The following is a 9,115-nucleotide window of genomic DNA, read 5'->3' as shown; positions in this document are numbered from 1 at the left end:
CCAGCAAGTGGAAGACCTCTCTCTCTCTCCCTCTCACTTTCTGTAACTCTCTCTCTCAAATAAAAAAAAAATTAAAAGCAGTCTTTGGGGTTTCACATAAGGTTGTATTTGGATCAGTTAATGTAGAAACTTCATCTGAATCTTTGCCCGTGACAGCTATATTCCAGTCCTACATGAAATGTTTATTTTATTTTTCCAAATGCTTCTCAGGAAGTAATTTTTTTTTTTGACAGGCAGAGTTAGTGAGAGAGAGAGACAGAGAGAAAGGTCTTCCTTCCATTGGTTCACCACCCAAATGACCGCTACAGCGGTACGCTGTGCCGATCCAAAGCCAGGAGCTAGGTGCTTCCTCCTGGTCTCCCATGTGGGTGCAGGGCCCAAGGGCTTGGGCCATCCTCCACTGCCTTCCCAGGTCACAGCAGAGAGCTGGACTGGAAGAGGAGCAACCGGGACAGAACTGGTACTAAGAACCCAGAGTGCCGGCGCTGCAGGCTGAGGATTAGCCTAGTGAGCCACGGCACCGGCCTAGGAAGTAATGTTTTACATGTAAATCATGACTGCATCTACATTCCAACTCATCTAATACAGTTTTTTCTACATGTAATGCTTGTGATCTGAGTCCTACATTCAAATACTATCATTAAGGACTTGTAATGATGCACTTTACTGTATTGCACTTGTTTTCCACTTGCCCCATCCTCCTCATCTGGGGTTTAACCATGTCACAGCTGTTTCTCATCAAGTCTGAGTTAGCTTTTAATGAAGAATTGGTTTGTTTTGAGGGATTCATCACTGCTACAGATGCCGCTCCTCTTGGCTGATTTGGATTTCACCCTTGGCACCACAGTGCCAATTAGAGGCTGAAGGAACTGTTTCTCTGAAAATGGGAGATGCTGAGAGCTGGTTCCAGCTCATGTCACTTTAACACATACACAGGCTTGAGTTCACTTCCTTTATCTCAGAAGTCACAGCTCTGCAGATATCCAGAGAACCTGCAATTCGCACGAAGGTCGCCTATTTTCCTGTGTGGTGTTTTTCCTGTCCTAACCCTCATACGCTAATTCTCCTAGAAGATGAAAAATGTCTATATTGATTTTCTTTTAAGGCTAGAAGTGGTTTCTAGAGCCAGCATTGTGATTATTTTCTAGAATTTCCTTACTTCTCTGTCAGAAATTTAAACATTGTATCTGAATTCTTGACAATGACCATTCTAACTGCAGGATTTCCTGAGCCAGTTCAGTTTTTTTTTTTATTATTATTTATTTTTTAAATTTTTTTTGACAGGCAGAGTTAGACAGTGAGAGAGAGAGAGAGAGAGAGTTATACACAGGGAGAGAGAGACAGAGAGAAAGGTCTTCCCTCTGTTGGCCCACTCACTCCCCCAATGGCTGCCATGGCCGGCGCTGTGCCGATCTGAATCCAGGAGCTGGGTGTCTCCCCCTGGTCTCCCACGAGGGTGCAGTGACCCAAGCACCTGGGCCATCCTTCACTGCCCTCCTGGGCCACAGCAGAGAGCTGGACTGGAAGAGGAGCAACCAGGACCAGTACCCGGCGCCCGAACCAGGACTACAACCTGGGGTGCCGGCACCGCAGGTGGAGGATTAGCCAAGTGAACCATGGTGCTGGCCCAGTTCAGTTTCTTTTGCCAAACACCTTCCAGGAAACTGTCTTTCATCATAAAACACATCCCTGACTGCTTATACACCAGGTTCACCCCCATGTGTAGACAATACATTTCTTATGCCCGGTCTCCTGACTTCTGATTTTTACCTTCCAGTGCTTTCTACAATGGGGATTTTCTGCATTTTTGTCTGTTCTCCCTCCTGGTAAATCTTCACCCCAGACAGGGAGACTAAGACAGAGCAGTTTTTCTTCAGGCCTTCATTAGGCTTTAAGAAGGGACCAGTTTGTTCCCGGTTATTGCAGAAAGCTGCTTCTCTTTCTCATCCTGCCTGATGAAGCTTCCCACATCCATCACCACAGCAACAAGCAGAGGCTTTACAACCATTTGCGTGAAGATGGGTGGTTTTGAGACTATGCACCTGTCACACTGCTGCAGGAGCTCAGGGTTGGTTCTTTGTCTCAATGAGGAATTATGAGGTGGTGAGCAAAGCAAGTGAAAGTAGATTTTACCAAGAAACAGAGACTACTACTTGCCACAGGTTTCCACAGGGAGGGGTCTTATTTAGGTATGGGATATCGTTTAATCAATTCTTCCACATAGTTTCAATATGCCAGAGGGTATGTGTCGCTCCCCCACTCGCAGAGGAGCAGCACCGGACGCTGTTTTCTTTCCCTGGTCCTTCCCAGATTTGCTGCCGCTTCCCCGCCTCCGCAGAGGAGCGGCACCAGCGAGCTCTCCGACTGACTCTCAGGGGGCCGGCACCGCATGTTGGCTCTCTCCCCCTTTTATAGTCCTCTCCCACCAATCCGTGCTCCGCTGCCCCTGTGCTGAGCACGCTGGTTTCTTCCAAACAGGGGTTGGGTCAGGAATCAGCTAATTAACGAAGCAGCTGTGTAAGATTTGTTTACTCTCTCTCAGCGCCATATGGTGGGAGATCAGATGCATAGAGTTAGTCTTAATAGTCTCAGTGGTCTAGTCTAGTCTCGGTAGTCTCAGTACTTATTTCGTTCACCATGTTGCGGGAGACAGGCCCTGCTCCCCACAGGTATGCTTCATTTTTCTATATCTGTTGCATAACAGTCACGATTCTTGATCAGTTAACACATGTTACCATATGAACAACTTAGAAGATTTGATGGTTGAGAAATATTGTTTACCTAACCAATTAAGGCAGGTTATGCATACCTGATCAGTTTCTAAGCACTTGAGAGGTATTGCTTTATGGTGTGTTCCTGTATGATGCCAGAATCTTGTTTCTCATATGATTACCTATGGGTATAAGAACTATTGTATCTCCTATCTTTCCATTTTTTGGGGGGGAATGTGTTTTGTCTAATGAGCAGATGATATGTTTCACCATCATAAGGAACACCCAGTTCTTTATTCTCATAGGAGCCTTCACCACTTGACTATTAACCCTTATAGCGCCTCAAGTCCCCTCTCAGAAAACAAAATAATGACTCTAAGTGTTATTAGAAGATTACGGGGCAACAACCACTGCAGCTACTTCTTGCTGATAAGGGGTGTAAAGCTGGGTGGGCAGCAAAGCATTTTCTGAGGGTGGGATCTAGGGTTCCTGACAGATTGAGGATTCCATCTGGGGTTCCATCCACTGTGTATCTGCAGCTTTACATCTGTAAGTAGGCAGAGAGAAGCTTTACAAAAGTTTTAAAATATGAGAGATGTAGCAGTGACACATTACAGAGTTTATGGGAGATAAGTAAGTGATAGTGAAACAATACCCAAGTAATAATAGCAAAAAAGGACACCCAGCATTTTAATCCTTCAATATTGAGCTGTTATCAGGCAAGCTTGCATAAAAAACCCTTCCTCCACAACCTCTTCATTTTATTTTATTTTGTTGAGGCTTGACACCAGTTATTTCATCTTGATTTTGGTTTTCTTCTTGTGATCAAATACCTTTTTCCTTGAGCAAATTTCTGATCAGTCATCTTGTAGCTAACTTTTATGTGTCCCTCATTACAAGGTCAGATTTGACCTGGTTGTTGATCTGGCTCCATGTGGGGAAAGAAAAATTCAATGATCAGAAGTCAGTGTCAAAAATCTTTTAAGACACATTTAAGAAACAAAGCAGTTTTAGAAGTTTTCCCTAGGCAAAACTGAGTATTATCCATTCAGTAGGACGAATCACCCTCTCCAATTGCCAGGCCAGGAATATCTTGCTGGGAATTGTACTTCTGTAGAATTCTGAGAATAATCAAAGCACAAAGTTATAACAAAGTCAATAACAGCGTAACAAATCAAATTTGTATGTTAAAAATAATGAATATGGTTATCCAGTAACCAAACATAGAAAAGTCTCAAGGTTACAAAGCCTGAAATAATTAATATTTACACTTCAGCTGATGTGTTTTAGTTTGTTGATTGACTATATTTATTAAATATAGTAACAATTTATTTCACCATATATAGGCCAATGTTTTCTTTTTTAAAGATTTATTTATTTATTTATTTGAAAGAGTTATAGAGAAGTAGAAGCAGAGAGAGAGAGAGAGGAAGAGGCCTTCTAACTACTGATTCACTCCCTAAATGGGCACAATGGCTAGGCCAGGGACTCACCAAAGCAAAGAACCAGGAGCATCATTCAGGACTCTCACATTGGTTCAGGGACCCAAGAAATTGGGCCATCGTCTGCTGTTCTCCAGGTGTGTTAGCCAAGGGCTGGATCCAAAGTGGAGCAGCCAGGACTTAAACCATATGAAATGCCAGCACTGCAGGCTGTGGTTTTACCTGTTACACCACAGCACTGGCCCTGATATGAAAATGTTTTAAACTGTGGCTTGTTATAACAAGATCTGATTCTTACTGAATTCATGAAAACAATCACATTGCTATAGAAAACCAAAAGTCCTCAGAAAAGTTCTCATTTTTAATTTTTAGTGAGATTAGGCAGAAGGAAAGGGAAACATTTTTATCTGTTTACAAAGCAGTTCCCACATACTGAGTAAAGTAGAAGTCACGCATACACACCCAGATACTTCCTTTGCATTCTATAAGAAGAAACATTTAAATTCAGAACTAACAATGTTTTAAACAAAAACATGTAAATGCACAACTTTATTAATCATCTAATTTTTTATTAATTTCTGTGAGCATTTTTTTCTCATTTCACAGTGTTCTGGAATTTTTTTAAATATTTTTATTAATATAAAGAAAACTGATTTCATGTAATTCATGGGTGCAGTTCTGGGATGATAACCATACTTCCTACCCTAAAACATTCTCTTCCTCAATCTTCCTCCTTCCTTCCATTTAAATTTTTTTTCAAAAGCATAATTTCAGTCCACTCTATAATCCCAGGCACCACTAACCATTATATTTAGTAATTAAAGAAAATGGGAAGACTACATTCCCAAAAGTGTGTAAACAAGGGCTAAAAATAACATCAAATATCAAGATGTCCATTTCATTCTTATTTTTTTGTATTCTATATTATCTACTGCACATCAGAGAAAGCATAAGATATTTATTTGTTTGGAACTGGCTTGTTCACTAAACATAATGGTTTCTAGTTGTATCCATTTTTTTTTTCAAAAGACAGGACTTCATTGCTTTTTTATGGCTGATGGTATTCCATAGCGTATATATACCGTATTTGCTTCATGCACTAATCACTCAATGGACATCTGGATTGATTCCTCCATATCTTAGGTATTGTGAATTGAGCTGCAATAAACATGGGTGTACAAACAACTATTTCATATGCTGATTCTGTTTGGTTTGAGTAAATTCTCAGGAGTAGGATGGCTGGGTAATATGGTAGAACTATTTTCAAACAGCTGAGTAATAGCCATACTGTCTTCAACTTTACATTCCCACCAACAGTGGATTAGGGTACTTTGTCCCCACATCCTCATCAGCATTTATTACTTGTTTATGTTTGATTGATAGCCATTCTAATTGGGGTGACATGAAATCGCATTGTGGTTTTTATTTTAAATTTCCTTATGGCTAGTGATCCCGAGCATTTGATTTCATGAGTCTGTTGGCCATTTGTATTTCATCCTTCAGAAATGATGCTCAGTCCTTTTCCCACTTCTTAATTGGATTATTTGTTTTGTTATTGAGGTTCTTGAGGTCTTTGTATATCCTGTATACAATCCTTTATCAGTTGCATAGGTTGCACATTTTCCCTATTCTGTTGGCTTTTTTTTTTTTCATTTTGTTAAGTATTTCCTTTGTAGTGCAGAATTTTTTAGCTTGATGTAATCCTATTTGTCTGTGTTTTCTTTTGTTTTCTGTGCTTCTGGGATCTGGAACGTCTCATCTAGTCCACTAAACTCAAATCTAATCACTATGTTCCTGAATCTGTATATAGGAATTATACAAGCAACTAAATAAAATTAAAAATATTTATTAGAATCTTTCTTTATAAATCTTACAACTATTTGGAGAATATAAAATTGTGGATAGCAAAAAGTAATTTAGTCCTGATTAAAATTATCAAACATATTAAATGATAACAAGTACACTTATCTTTAACACATACAACATTTTAGAACACATCCAGGGGCTGGTGCTGTAGCGTAGTGGATAAAGCCACCGCCTGAAGTTCTGGCATTCCATGTTGGAGCTGGTTCAAGTCCTTTATGCACCACTTCTGATCCAGCTCTCTGCTGTGGTCTGTGAAAGCAGCAGAGGATGGCCCAAGCCCTTGAGCCCCTGCACCCACTGTGGGAAACCTGGGAGAGGCTCCTGGCTTTGGATTAGCATATCTCTGGCCATTACGGCCATCTGGGGAGTGAACCAGCGGATGAAAAACTTCTCTTGCTCGCTCTCTCTCTCTCTCCCTCTACCTCTCTGTAACTCTGCCTTTCAAATAAATAAATACATCTTAAAAACCCAGAAGATTTTATAAATATTTGTCCCTTTTAGGTCTTTTTAAGTCAAAATAAACATCTTGTCATAACAACGCCATAAGATCTTCAGACTTTTATAACCTTTTGGACATTTGTATCAATCACACTTTTCTATCAGCATAACTTAAAATTTGGCATCATTTTACATCTTGACTGTAGTTTTAACATAATTCAAAAGGTGTAAATAGCTATAGGTCTACAATATGAGAGACATCTCCTTTGATATAAAGTCCAAAGTGTTTTTAAACCTTATTTTTACAGGCCTGCAAAACATGCAAAGAATGCTTAAGATATCTGATCAAAGTAGGATCACTTAATGCTATGAAATAATATCCATCAATTTAATTAAGGTGATATAACTGGCCGGCGCCGCGGCTCACTAGGCTAATCCTCCGCCTTGCGGCGCCGGCACACCGGGTTCTAGTCCCGGTCGGGGCGCCGGATTCTGTCCCAGTTGCCCCTCTTCCAGGCCAGCTCTCTGCTGTGGCCAGGGAGTGCAGTGGAGGATGGCCCAGGTGCTTGGGCCCTGCACCCCATGGGAGACCAGGAAAAGCACCTGGCTCCTGGCTCCTGCCATCGGATCAGCGCGGTGCGCCGGCCGCAGCGCGCCGGCCGCGGCGGCCATTGGAGGGTGAACCAACGGCAAAGGAAGACCTTTCTCTCTGTCTCTCTCTCTCACTGTCCACTCTGCCTTTCAAAAAAAAAAAAAAAAAAAAAAAAAGGTGATATAACTAGTTCTAACAAGATATAATCATAGTCATAAAGTGATCACTCAAATATTTTAGAACAGGTACATATTCAAATGCAACTTAATTCTTTTAAGATTCAGTTCTTCTTAAAAGATCTGAACTTAACAAGGACAGTAGAAACCACAAGAGGTTACTTTAATGAAATGCAAAATTTGTGTTTCTTTCATCAGAGTTACCACAGAAAATCATCCATAATTTGAAGCAATTTAACAACTCAGAACCAAAATAAGGTTACAGCAAAAATTCCATGAAGATTAGATTTTAATCTTATGTCAGTTATTTCAAAAACCTTGTGAACAATATTTCATAAGTTGTAGTCAATTGTATTATGAAAAAATTATGCTTTCAAGTATTTTTCCTCAAATGTTTTGTGACCTAGCCACTAATTCTGCAGCTTACTTAAATCTTTAGTTACTTTTAAGCAATCTTGAATTATTTATGATACATAGACAATTTATGAAAACCTACTTGTTAATAAATCCAGGCAGTCATTTTCCATAGAATTTAAGATGCTAAGTGTATTGAAGTTTGTAGAGACTTTTATCTTACTTCTATCCAAGGTATACAATGTATATCTGCTAATTTCATACACATGGCATAAGAGGTGAGATATTAGACAAGAAAATTTATATTTTAAATCATATTCAGGTCAAAGAAAACTCTATAGGCTAGTTTTCTGTACTTAACATGCCTTTATCTGAGTTGTTATTTTGAAACTAATTTTTATGTTTTTGCATAATTGACAAGAATAAATATAATACTTCCCGCCCAGCAAATACAGACACATATATATGTTAACAATGTTGAAAATATCTTTTTTCTAAGTGTGATCTTATTTAAGGTTTACAAATTCAAGTTTTTCATATATACATATTTAGGAACATAGTGATACTTCCCACACTGCCCTCCCTCCAGCCCATGCTCCCACTCTCTCCTCTTTCCTCTCTTACTCATTCTCTTAATTTTTACAATGATCTCATTTTTTTAAGAAATCTTTACTTAATATATGCTAAACTGATCTTCTGTATATAAAGAGAATTGAAAATGAATCTTGATGTGAATGGAAGTGGAGAGGGAGCGGGAAAGGGGAGGGTTGCGGGTGGGAGGAAAGTTATGGGGGGGGAAGCCATTGTAATCCATAAGCTGTACATTGGAAATTTATATTCATTAAATAAAAGTTTAAAAAAAGAAAAGAAAAAACAAATTTAAAGCAGATCATCAAAGGCTTACTTAAGTCCTAGAAACTAATATGCATTTGGATCAGTACTTTTTTTAAGAACACTGACTTATTTATTTGAAAGTCGGAGTTACTGGGCTGGTGCTGTGGCATAGTGAGCTAAGCCATAGCCTGCAGTGCCAGATTCCTATATGTATGTAGGTTCATGTCCCTGCTGCTCCACTTCTAATCCAGCTCTCTGCTATGGCCTGGGACAGCAGTAGAAGATGGCTCAATTCCTTGGAACCCTGCACCTGCGTGAGAGACCCAGAAAAAGCTCCTGGCTTTTGGCTTAGTATCAGCTTAAGCCATGTGACTCTCTGTGGGTGAACCAGCAGATGTCTATCCCTCTCTCTGTAAGCCTGCCTCTCAAATAAATAAGTAAATAATCTAAAAAATTAAGGTCAAAGTTACAAGAGAGAGTGAGCGAGAAAAATATCTTCCATCTTCTGGCTCATTCTCCAGATATTCACAATGGCAAGGGCTGTGCCGGGACAAAGCAAGGAGCAAGATTTTCTTCCAGGTCTCTCATGTGGTTGGCAGGAGCCCAGGCACTTGGTCCATCTTCTGCTGCATTTACTAGGCCATTAGTAGGGAGCTGCATCAGAAGTGGAGCAGCCAGGACTCAAACCAGTGCCCTTGTGCT

The 9,115-nt window shown here is 40.0% G+C and overlaps 1 long non-coding RNA gene across 3 annotated transcripts in view; it reads right to left on the bottom strand.

Annotated features, from left to right (window-relative positions):
• Nucleotides 1–1,336: 1,336 nt before the first annotated feature.
• LOC138847300 (uncharacterized) overlaps nucleotides 1,337–9,115 on the bottom strand; it is a 74,203-nt gene continuing 66,424 nt past the window's right edge. The window contains exon 3 of one of the 3 annotated variants that reach the window (XR_011385059.1): nucleotides 1,337–3,832. This is a non-coding gene — a long non-coding RNA (uncharacterized lncRNA). The remainder of the gene's footprint in view (nucleotides 3,833–9,115) is intronic. The other 2 variants (XR_011385060.1, XR_011385058.1) reach the window with 2 other exon arrangements.

Source organism: Oryctolagus cuniculus, chromosome 20 (genome assembly GCF_964237555.1).
Source record: "Oryctolagus cuniculus chromosome 20, mOryCun1.1, whole genome shotgun sequence".
Lineage (NCBI taxonomy): Eukaryota > Metazoa > Chordata > Mammalia > Lagomorpha > Leporidae > Oryctolagus > Oryctolagus cuniculus.
Note: the sequence above shows the minus strand (reverse complement) of the source record. Positions and strands in the feature narration are given on the sequence as shown.